The sequence below is a fragment of the Papaver somniferum genome, chromosome 10, assembly GCF_003573695.1.
Source record: "Papaver somniferum cultivar HN1 chromosome 10, ASM357369v1, whole genome shotgun sequence".
In the NCBI taxonomy this organism is placed as follows: Eukaryota; Viridiplantae; Streptophyta; class Magnoliopsida; order Ranunculales; family Papaveraceae; genus Papaver; species Papaver somniferum.
This window is the reverse complement of record NC_039367.1, coordinates 130,456,201-130,469,026: the sequence shown is the minus strand read 5'-3', so window position 1 is coordinate 130,469,026 and position 12,826 is coordinate 130,456,201.

Sequence of the window (12,826 nt, the reverse complement as noted above, 5' to 3'; positions counted from 1 at the left end):
AGCTTTTGTCACACACTCAACATATATTTTTATAAAAGATTATTGGAGTAGTTACCAAACAACTTTATTCCTTTACTGTTTGGAAGACGATCATAAAGAGCTTAGTGATTAAGACTTTACATTGGTAAAGCAACTCAAGATAGTGATTTCTATCTTGGGATTCACATGCGTTGGCCAGACGGTTGCAGGCGCAGGGATACTGATGGAACTAAGTAACCAGGGGTAGATTACTTGGTCTCAATTATACGAAGTTGGATTTGTTCTTTGTATAGCGGCTTAATTATGAGAGTATTCAAAACGGGACTAGGTCCTAGGGTTTTTCGTCATTTGCGGTTTCCTCGTTAAAAAATCTTGTTGTGTGATTTACTTTTACATTCCGCAATTATAATTTTTTATTACAATTAAAAGTAAATACACTAAAGCAACTCAAGATAGTGATTTTTATCTTGGGATTCACATGCGTCGGCCAGACGGTTGTAGGCGCAGGGATAGTAAGGGAACTAAGTAAATAGGGGTAGATTACTTGGTCTCCATTATACGAAGTTGGCTTTGTTATTTGTATAGCGTCTTAATTATGAGAGTATTCAAAACGGGACTAGGTCCTAGGGTTTTTCTGCATTTGCGGTTTCCTCGTTAACTAATCTTGTTGTGTGATTTACTTTTACATTCCGCAATTATAATTGTTTTATTACAATTAAAACTAAATACACTAGTACGTTAAGCCAAGACACTTGATTGTGATCCTATAATATATCGGTTTAATACCGTAACCATTATCAAGTGTATACCTTGTTGTTCTATTATCTCGACTTTGTCCATAAAAAATCACATTTGGTATCAGACTTATAGGTTGAAACGAAAATATTGTGGTGTACTTGGGTGCCCTCGTCATTTCAGTACATATCCAAGAATGAACACTTTTCTGGAGTATGGTAGTTCATTCTAGTTCTAGAATTTCATTTTGTAGAATGAGCTCGTATATGATAGTTAATTCTAGCAGTCTATTTTGTAGAATGAACTCGTAATAGTGTTCATTTTGAAGCATAAAGTCGTAATGGTTGTCCATTATTATAGTTCATATTGAAGAATGAACTCGTGACAGGCGTTCATATTATCAAATGAACTCATAATGGTAGTTCATATTGTAGGAATAGTAATTCATTTTGTAAAATGAACTCGTAATGATAGCTAATTATGGTAGTTTATATTGTATAATGAACTCGTAATAGTTTTTCATCATGGTAGTTGTCACATGCCCATTTAACGGCCTAAAATTTTCATGGGACATGACAGGAAATACTCTATGGTTCAGTGAATCAACTTCACCCACAAGTACTCAGCCTTGCATACTTGCATTAAAGTATGCATCTTCCTTCACTCTTAAAGCAATAAGTAACGAAAGGATTTCTTCTTTCTCTCTAACTGTTTATGCCCCTATAAGCATAAGAAGTTTTCCATGCATCAATTTCATTCGACAATCTCATACAACTCAGCAACACAATGAACACAAAGAAAAATACTGCAACAAACCCATTTTATTGCACTAAAGGAAGATCACAAAACTTGTCCATCACATGGACCAAAACAGGCCATCACCCTCTTGGTGATGCCTTATTCTCTCAAATATGAGACTAACTCTACAAACTCTGTATCCTACTCTCTCATACTGATTTCTAATGCCTCTTGCACTATTTATAGATTAGTTACATAACCAATATCGTATGCCAACAAGTGCACAAGCCAATGGACAACCACACGTCCATAAGTAGTTTTCCTGACCGCTAGTTTGCTTTTCAACTGCCACCTTTTGCATTGTCAAGCCAAATGATGCCACATCTGTTCTTGGTGGTTAGGCTTTGCTAAACTCGGTTATAAAGCCACTTTATAACCGTCTCCAACCAACTCCTTGCTCTGGCATGCGTGTGATGCACATCTAACTCGCAACTGACAGCTTTGGCAAACATCCAACCAACATCGCGCTACACTCAACTTGGCCCGAGCTAATGTGCAACCAGCTTAGCACTACATTTATCTCGGTCATGCACTTAACTCATTTGATGCCAACATCCGAGTAAAGTCATGTCAATCATGTCTTGATCTGCTGCTTGGCTCAGCTTCATACGTTATGTACATCACTTGCATTTTTTTTGCCGAGCAATGGCCAACAATGTTACATTTGGCAACGCCACTGTTGCATTTGCATTGGTCAATCCTTAGGCCAATGCGTAAGTCATCCCATGACTTATCTCTTTCATCCTTGATTCATTCCTTGAGCTGGGCCAACTCTGGATTACGATATGCAACAATATCGCATAATATTGCATGTGTCAAGTAACCTTTCTTGTCTCAGCCATCCCGACGCTTCATCGTCGGACTATGCAGATCCATTGCCCAGGCCACTAATTTCAGTATCGCGCCATCTTGGCGCTTCACTGTCTTGGTCGGTAATAAGCCTCCCCTACCCGATCTATTCAACGTCCTCGTTGAACGCAACAAAGTATACTCACTATATATACTTGTTTTTTGGCCTTGTACGCTTCTGAGCCTATCTCAGAAATCAACAAACTTGGTTGGCCTTTTTCCTTGCGAAAACATTTTTTGCTTAGTACCATATGACTTCACTTAGCTTACTGTCTTGCCATTGATTCTACTGACTTGTATTGTTGTTGTCACGTTGGCCTACGCTCCAACTTCAATTACAATTGCATATCAACACCCAAATGAAAACTGAAAGTTCCTCTTGCCAGTTCCCTGAATTAGGCTTGAATTTCACTTGAATCATTTGTGCCTAAGTGTACACAAGCAATGATTCTTCCCAACTGATCACAGTGATCATTTCTATAGTCTTTTGCCATCATTTTCCGACTTTAGTTGAACCAAGCAACATAGCAGAACTTATATAAGACTTGGCCTGATTCTTTAATCATGTAGCGTCTACGCCACTTGCATGCCAAAGAACCAACACCTTGTTGTTCTTTTCTTGCACTGTCGCAACACTATAATTGAAATGCATAACTTTGGTATAGTTATGACTTAATACCCGGGATATCCCAGCGTCACTTTGGACTAGGTATCCCTCACGCGCCTTTGAAACTAACATGACACACTTGTTCTTTCAAACTGCTGCGCTTTAATGTAATGGAAAAATAACATGTTCTTCCAAGCTATGAATCAATCTTATCTCATTTCTTTTGATGGGCTTACTTCTACATTCTTGCTGCGTTAATTGATAAGCACGAAAGTGTGATGCTTTTTCACCCATAATTACATTAGCTAGGCCTCATTTTATTGCTAATAAACTTGTTTTAATTCTTTTGAAGGAAATAAGCTCTTATGGAGAAAGTTGCTCGAAAAGTGTTATTTGGTCCCAAAAATGTGATAAAGGCGCGCGGAGGAGTTTTTTTTTTGCTATTCACAGCCCAAAATTACGTCTTGTACCCCAAAAATTTCTATTTGCACTCCTCAGATTGCTAAATACACCCCAAATGCTAAAGGCACCCCCAGACTAGATAAGTGACAGTCATCTTCAACAATTTGAATCTAAAAATTGGGGGGGGGGGGGAATTGTGTTTGAACCGGAAGAATTAGGGTTTGGATTTTGGAGGTGTTCTAATGAGACTAAGCTGCTGAGATTAATTGGGTTTGCTCTAATGGACTAAACATGGATGGTGATGGGTTTTGTTTCGATTGGAATTGGCTAGAATCATGGATTCGAAGCAAAAGAGTTTGGCGGGAAAGTTGTTCTTCACGGACCAGAATTAGGGTAGGAGAATTGGAAGCTTTGCAGTAAGATTAAATGGCTGTAATTGTTTGGGATAACTCCATTGACCTAGACAGGTCTGGTGTGGTGATGGGCCCGGAGATGTGTATAATTGAAGCGATAAAAACGGGGGCCTACAGTAATACCGCAAGTGCACGGTCGTCAGTTGTAGCTCGTGCAAGTACGGGTCGATCCACAGAGATCGGGTGTGTTTTGTTGTTTCTAGCTATTTGGGCTCTAAATTGCTATTGGGCTTCTAATTGTGCTTTGGGCTTAGTGGGTTTGTTTGGATTAACTGTGAACTGAACTTGGGCTCAACAGTTCACTTGTGAATTGGGCTCAGTGTCTTTTGATGTGAACTGGGCTTTGGATTCAGTCAAGGATCTGGGCCTTTGGCCTTTGGTGAACTGAACTTCAGTTTTGATTTAGCTAGGCCTTTGGGCTTACCTTAACCTAAACTGTGGTTGGGCCTTAATAATGAACTTGGTCTTTGGTCTTAAACTTAGGCTTGGGCTCAGTTGTACAAACAATAGACAGTGGACTTAGAACTGAGAACTAGGCCTTGAACTGGACTGATGGGCTTTGGAGAGGAAGCAGCAGCAGCAGAGCAAAGAAAGGGCAGCTGCAGCAACAGCAAAAGAAAGCAGCAGCAACAACAGGAAGGAAAGCAATGCAGCAATGCAAGTGCACAGTGCAGTGAAAGCAACAGCAGCAATAGCACAAGCAAGGAAGAAAACAGAGATGCAACAGACAAGGCAGTGAAGCAAAAACTAAACAGATTAAAAACTAAACAGCAATAAAGCAGTGAACAAAAACAAAACAAAACAAGATGAACCAAGGCCTAAGGCCAAGGGCAGGGGTGATAAAGAAACTGAATTGAGGCAAGGCTAGGCAGAATACAGGCAAACAGGAGTATACTAAAAGAATGGAAGAGAACTAGCTTGCTATAAGCACTAGTTTCTCCCAATGCACAATCAACACTGCATCCTAAGCATACAACAAGAATGGCAAGAAAATCAGCTTGCTATGAGCACTGATTTCTTGCCATTGCACAATTAGTTCAAAGCTTCACAGATGTATCTAACCTAGCATTCCTTCAAATGTAACAATACATTAAACACAACAGGAACATTTAACAAACATCAACAGGAATGAAATGCATTAACAGGACACAAGTATTAACAATGAACATTTAACTAACAGCAAGCAAGTTTAGCAAGTTTAACATAACAGTGAACATAAACATCAACAATGAACAATTAACAATGAACATGACTGAATTTTAACTGAAACATGGATATAAAAATTAGCAGCAAATTGAACTGAACATGAAATTGAAATTGAGTAGTAACATGAAAATTAACAGGACATGAAAATTAACAGAACTTAGCAGTTCTGGATGCAGGCTAATCCCAACATGATACTTAACACATTAACAGTGAATAACACAACATCACAAACATAACAAGAGCACAGCAATTAACAAGAAACAATATTGAGAACAACATGAACTGAAATGAGCTTGTAAATTGAAAATTGAAAATTAACAGTTAACAGGACATGAGAGTCCTGGATGTGGGCTAATCCCAACATAATTTCTACAACACACCCACACCCATTTATATACCCATTACATCATTAGGGTTCTACCCAATTTCTCACCCAAACTGACAGTAGCTAGGGTTGGTGAAAAAAAATACAATTAAACCCAAAATTGGTTCACCTAACCTTCTGATATCAACCCAATCAACCAACCCATGCTTCAATTAGACGTACAATTATGTTCCCCCAATTATCCCCAAATTATGAAATTAGGGTTTATAAGAAATTGAAATTAATGCATACCTAATATCTGAAAACACTTGAGAGCTTCGACCCATGCTTCTATTTCCTCTAGTGTGTCTCCTGCTACTCTCAATTGCTTCTCTAACCTAACTTATTTCATCATCCCTTAATCCTAGGGTTTCAGAGAAAAAGGGTTGAGAAATGATGAAATAAGTTGATAGAGGGGTAGGGTAGTGATGGGTTTACGTATGGAAGAGATTTGAGGGCTTGTGTGGAGTTGGTGGTGGTGGCAGCGAGTTGGTGGAGCAGGTGGAAGGGGAAGTTGCAGGAGGTGGCTCTGCAGAGGGGTACGGTGGAGAAGAATGGGTTCGATGGTTGGGAGAAGGGGTTGTTTGGTTAGGTGGATGGTGCTCGGGTGATAGAGTGTTAGGCGGCTTCATCCAATCTTGATGTTCTGTGACGCTGAGCCGCGAGATGCGAAGATGGTAGGTAGATCGGACGGTGATGCGGAGGTAAGCGATGAGCGACCGTTGGATTATATGATACAACAAAATCAACGATGCCAGATGGAGTTAGGTATTGTAGTGTTAGGCGGAGATATCAAACTTTGATGAACAGCAAGGGAGAGACCGTTGGATTCAACTACCATCTAATCTGAAGGCTTGGAATTTCAGCGCTGTGGTGCTTGGCAGAGACATCAGATTTTGATGCTCAGCAAGGAGTGACCGTCGGATGCTTCTGAGAAATGATCTGATGGCTGATAACGGAGGCGCTTTTGTGTGTAGAAAATGAGGTTGTGCGCACCATTCTTCGCGGCTTCCTTGCGTAATTTCTCCCGGCTTTTCACTACTTTTCTGCTCTTTTCGCTCCGCGACTCATCCGAACTTTATTTATTACCTAAAAATGCAAAATTAATTAATAAAAATATTTATTCTTGAAAACAATGAAAATACAGAATATGGGATAAAATGTAGAATTAATGCATAAAAGATGAGTTAAAATGCCAACAAAAAGGGATAAATATATACAATATTTGGCACTCATCATGTGGGTCTTTGTTTCGATAAAAATTAGTTGTAATTCGATTGGGAGTAAAACAGGATATTTGGCCGGAATTTGTCATCTTCTCCTGCGTAACTCTCTGGATCAGATTCTGTCGAGTTGTTGTTGGACTTTCTTATGGCTATGGGTTAATATGGGCCAATTATGGTTAACTAAGGCTGGTAACTTGTTTAAATTAGAAAGCAGAGGAAGTTTCCACGTAGATTTGATGAAACAGAAAAGTGAAATATTCTCGAGATTTTTCCGAGTTAATTTTGGGGATTGAGTGTGTCCTAGGAGTATTTTACTTCAGAGGAAACGTGTTGAAGTGTGTAGGAGCAACATAAGACGCAGAGAATCGAATACAGGCGCGTGAAGGAACTAAATCATGGAATTATTCCCGTGATATCACAGAAAAGGAAAGAAGATTGTTGCGAGTTATTACGAAGGACTTGGAGGGGCCTGTTGAGTATAAAAGAGGTTCTGAGGTACCAGAAAAGGATATCGAGAGTTGGGGGAGAATAGTAGAGGATTGCAGAGCAGATTTTTCTGCTACTGCAGAAAAGAAGAAGAACAGACTACACTTGTATTCTGTCGTTTAGAACTGTCACTGTTTCTCCAAGAACGACGGTTTTCTGCGACAGAACAAAACAATTATTTTCTATAACAGTCATTGTAACAGTTTTGTAACGGCTTTATAGCGTTGCGAGACTCAGTTTTCTTATCTTTTCACCTCTTGTAAGCACTTTTGAGTAATAAAAATGAATTTTGAGCGTATCTACATCATGAGTAGATAAACTCCATCACTGGGTCGACAGATGAATCTGAATTTCATACATGGGTGAATTTATTTTATTCCTTTTTATGACTTTTGCACTTATTTTAAATTGATTTATGATTTAAATTAATTAGTTATTATTTTATTTGATGGGTCATGCTTTCTTAAATGTTTGATGTCTCATGCTTACGATTTATAACTAATATTTTGAGAATCTACCTTGGAAAAAATAAGAGTCCATGTTTTTTATTTATTGAGCTATAATTGTTGAAAAATAAATAATTGAACCTTATGATATGAATTCGGTGAAGTCCTAGACCAAGTAACTCTCGCTTTAATTTGTTATTTTCATTAAATCCTAAATTTAATCTTCACAAGTCTTAGAGTTCGAATCTTATTACTACAACAATCAATAATCATACCATTTTGGTGCCGCTGCCAGGGACTTGTTTTTAGATTAATTTTTAGGTTTATTTTTATTTTGTATAGTATTTTCATTTCATTTTAGATTTTCTTTTTTTTTTCCTTTTTATGCGTTTCTTTTTGTATTTCGTTTCAGGGACTTTTTGAGGACGATGGCTTTTTCTGAGGAGACGTCACCTAAGATGACTTTGGCGGAATATAAGCGTAGAAATTCAAATTATCAGGAAATATCATCTGAGATGACGCTTGGTGAATATATGCATAGCCAACGGTATGGAGTTTTCGCTCCACAAATGGTGAGTAAAGAATCTCCTATCATGATATATGAGAAGTATTACAAATACACACCACCTAGTTTGGAACAAAGACTGAGAATTCTGGAATGCCAAAAGTTATTTAATGATGATGAGGATCAGTCTTGTAATGACTCTCTGTTCCAGACAGAATTTGTAGATGACCCTGTGGATGATTGTGTAGATGATTTGCCTAATTCCATAAATGAATCTATCTCACAAGATAATTTACCGAACTTAGAGGTTATTTCTAGTTCCCTAGACTTCCAAAAGTTACCTAATTTAGGGTTTGTATTGTGTGCTTCTGAAATTTTGTTGGAGTACTTTGCATCTAATTGCCCAGAGGATTTGCCTATTCCCGAAATCGTGCATTAACCAAGTGAGGTTTCCCCAGTCCCCATAGAATCCCCATATTATGTTCTTTACACACTTCCTTGTGTTGTAAAAACTTGGTTTCGAGGTAAGTCTCTGTTTTTGATAGTTTCAGTGTCCCCATATTTTCATAACATAATTGTGAAGCTGTCGTTTGTAAATACTGTGTTTTGGGTTGATCCCCAAATTTTCAGGCTGTTAATTTTTGGGGATCCGTTTCTGTACATTCCAGTAGGTATATTTATTTATTTTTATATTTTCATTTACTTTACGAATTTCCCATCTTAATTTTTACGTTGGATGACTCAATTACATTGAGGACAATGTAATGTTTAAGTATGGGGGAGCGGTTAACTTTTTACTTTATTGTTTCAGGAATTTCCTTGGAAATCATGATCAGCTGTTGAGCGGGTCTATTGTAGGTATATTATGATAAACTGTTGAGCGGGTCTAAAATATATATATATTATTAGAGTTATGACCAGCTGTGTAGCGGGTCTTTTCTTTTTTCTTGCATGTTATGACTAGCTGTGTAGCAGGTCTGAATTTTTTATTATTATGATTGTTAGGGTTATGACCAGCTGTGTAGCGGGTCTTTTCTTTTTTCTTGCATGTTATGACCAGCTGTGTAGCGGGTCTACAAAAAATAAAAAATAAAAAATAAATTGATATGACCAGCTGTGTAGCGGGTCTCTCTCTCTCTTATTATATGACCAGCTGTGTAGCGGGTCAATTTTCTATTTTGCTCGAGGACTAGCAAAATGTAAGTGTGGGGGAATTTGATAAGCACGAAAGTGTGATGCTTTTTCACCCATAATTACATTAACTATGCCTCATTTTATTTCTAATAAACTTGTTTTAATTCTTTTGAAGGAAATAAGCTCTTATGGAGAACGTTGCTCGAAAAGTGTTATTTGGTCCCAAAAATGTGATAAAGGCGCACGAAGGAGATTTTTTTGCTATTCACAGCCCAAAATTACTTCTTATACCCCAAAAATTGCTATTTGCACCCCTCAGATTGCTAAATACACCCCATATGCTAAAGGCACCCCAGGACTGGATAAGTGGTAGTCATTTTCAACAATTTGAATCTAAAAATTGGCGCGAAAAATTGTGTTTGAACCGGATGAATTAGGGTTTGGATTTTGAAGGTGTTCTAATGAGACTAAACTGCTGAGATTAATTGGGTTTGCTCTAATGGACGAAACAGGGATGGTGATGGGTTTTGTTTCGATTGGAATTGGCTAGAATCAGGGATTCGAAGCAAAAGATTTTGGCGGGAAAATTGTTCTTCACGGACCAGAATTAGGGTAGGAGAATTGGAAGCTTTGTACTAAGATTAAATGGCGGTAATTTTTTGGCATAACTCCATTGACCTAGACAGGTCTGCTATGGGTCTTTGTTTCGATAAAAATTGGCAGTAATTCGATTGGGAGCAAAACAGGATATTTGGCCAGAATTTGTCATCTTCTCCTGCGTAACTCTTTGGATCAGATTCTGTCGAGTTGTTGTTGGACTTTCTTATGGCTATGGGTTAATATGGGCCAATTATGGTTAACTAAGGCTGGTAACTTGTTTAAATTAGAAAGCAGAGGAAGTTTCCACGTAGATTTGATGAAACAGAAAAGTGAAATATTCTTGAGATTTTTTCGAGTTATTTTTGGGGATTGAGTGTGTCCTGGGAGTATTTTTCATCAGAGGAAACATGTTGAAGTGTGTAGGAGCAACATAAGACGCAGAGAACCGAATACATGCGCGTGAAGGTACTAAATCAGGGAATTATTCCCGTGATATCACGGAAAAGGAAAGAAGATTGTTACGAGTTATTACGAAGGATTTGGGGGGTCTGTTGAGTATATAAGAGGTTCTGAGGTACCAGAAAAGAATATCGAGAGTTGGGGGAGAAGAGTAGAGGATTGCAGAGCAGATTTTTCTGCTATTGCAGAAAAGAAGAAGAAGAAGAACAGACTACACTTGTAGTCTGTCATTTAGAATTGTCACTGTTTCTCCAAGAACGACAATTTTCTGCGACAGAACAAAACAATTGTTTTCGGTATTGTAACAGTTTTGTAACGGCTTTACAGCGTTGCGAAACTCAGTTTTCTTATCATTTCATCTCTTGTAAGCACTTTTGAGTAATAAAAATGAATTTTGAGCATATCTACATCATGAGTAGCTAAACCCCATCACTGGGTCGACGGATGAATCCGAATTTCATACATGGGTGAATTTATTTTTATTCTTTTTTATGACTTTTGCACTTATTTTAAATTGATTTATGATTTAAAATAATTAGTTATTATTTTATTTGATGAGTCATGCTTGCTTAAATGTTTGATGTCTCATGCTTACGATTTATAACTAATATTTTGAGAATCTACCTTGGAAAAAATAAGATTCCATATTTTTTTTTATTGAGCTATAATTGCTGAAGAATAAATAACTGAACCTTATGATATGAATTCGGTGAAGTCCTAAACCCAGTAACTCTCGCTTTAATTTATTATTTTCATTAAATCCTTAAATTTAATCTTCACAAGTCTTAGAGTTCGAATCTTATTACTACAAAAATCAATAATCATACCATTACTCAATGTCGTCGCTGCCAATATGTTGTCGCATTTCCACGTAACTCTCAGCAAAAAACTCGTCTATGCCACCAATTTCTCTATTTGCATCTCACTTTCAGCGTCTTCTATTGCATATTTTGGCTTAATATGTTATGTAGCATCTTCCACACAAACTAGCTTTACTTTGATCGAAAGAGACAAGAACTCTCATCTCAAATACCCTCATTCGCTACTACCTTAGATAGAGAGACTTCATTCCAACACCAAGGTCCACACGACCCAAACTGAAAGTATACTCAAACTTCAGCAAATACTTGCACCAACTGATTGCAACTTGTAAGACCTAACAAGTCTTGCAATACTGACTTCATATTCGCTTCTAAGCAACAAACAAGGAAGCGGGACATCACCTACTCTCCCCAATGCTGCAAATCACATTGCCACATGCACTCATCTAACTATCAACGTTCTTATGCGACTCCCATAACGAAACAAAATATAATTGACACTTAGTTGAATACTTCTTCAAACTGAGGCTATCATGTTGCTTTAGATTTCATGAAGATTTCTTCAAGAATGATCTCATACCATTCTTATGCATCACCACTACTTTGTCTTTTCTTCTCCATGCATCTACAACTTGGCCTAACATGCATCTCCAGCCACATCACGCATCCTGGCCATGCCCAAATCCTATTTGGCGCATGCTGATGTTGCATATCTATCATGCTTGCTAACACCCAAACTTTGACACAAACTTGTGCACCTTTGCACAACTGGATTGGACTTAACTTGGTGATTCTGAGCATTACCATAGAGCTCAGCAAGTCATATTACTCAATGACTTTCCTGGACAAATTTTTTGGACAATCTTAACAAGGCCATAATCCTTGCAAATGAGGCGTCATTGCCTACATTCCATGAAGCAAGAATGCCGCATTCTTCTTCAAACTTGGAACTCATTTTTACCGCCCATACACAACTGGTTACTCTTGTCTTTCCCCTTCTCCAAAATCAACTTCAGTAGCAACAATTTTTAATTTGCAGTCGATAAGAACATCCGCTTGTGGTTATGATCAAATGCAGGTCTTTAGACACCCTTGTCCAAGCATATTGATCACACTCATAAACCAGGTGCAAGCACACTCCTTGTGCACATCTGCATCAAGGAAAAACACTTTGCAAACGCAAGACCGTGGTGTATCGGTTTTTCCCTAACTTGCGCTCATTTCTTCAGCTTTTCCATAATCTTCATGCTAGATAAGAATTAGCCATCCGATTCTTCTTTCATGGAATCACATTTCCACGAAAATGCTGGTTCGCAACCAGACTTTGCATTACCACCAAGGTACATGCATTTGAGAGAGATAATTTTAATGTTCCATCAAACTGGCTACCATGAGACGCCTTTAATTTTATCGCATATACAGGTTCTCAATTATCTTTGACATTGCAAAGGCCAACAACATCTTTTAGTTCAGGAATTTTCGCAAAATTCCCATTACAATACGTAATGTACTCGCTACCGATAACACAACAAAGATATTCATTCCAAATGCATAATCTTCGCAGACTTATGAGAAACATGGACTTTAACACCTGACTTGCACCATAGAAGTCAGCATACTCTTCAGTTGTGTCATGCAATCACTTGAAAACCCGATTTCCAATGATTCCCGCATGTTCATCTAACACTTTAGGTAGGAATTTTGACACTTTTGTCAATAACTTTCATAGCATGTTGCTACCTCAAGCTTCAAAGATCATTCCAATTGATCTTTCTGCACAAGACCAACTTCTTCTA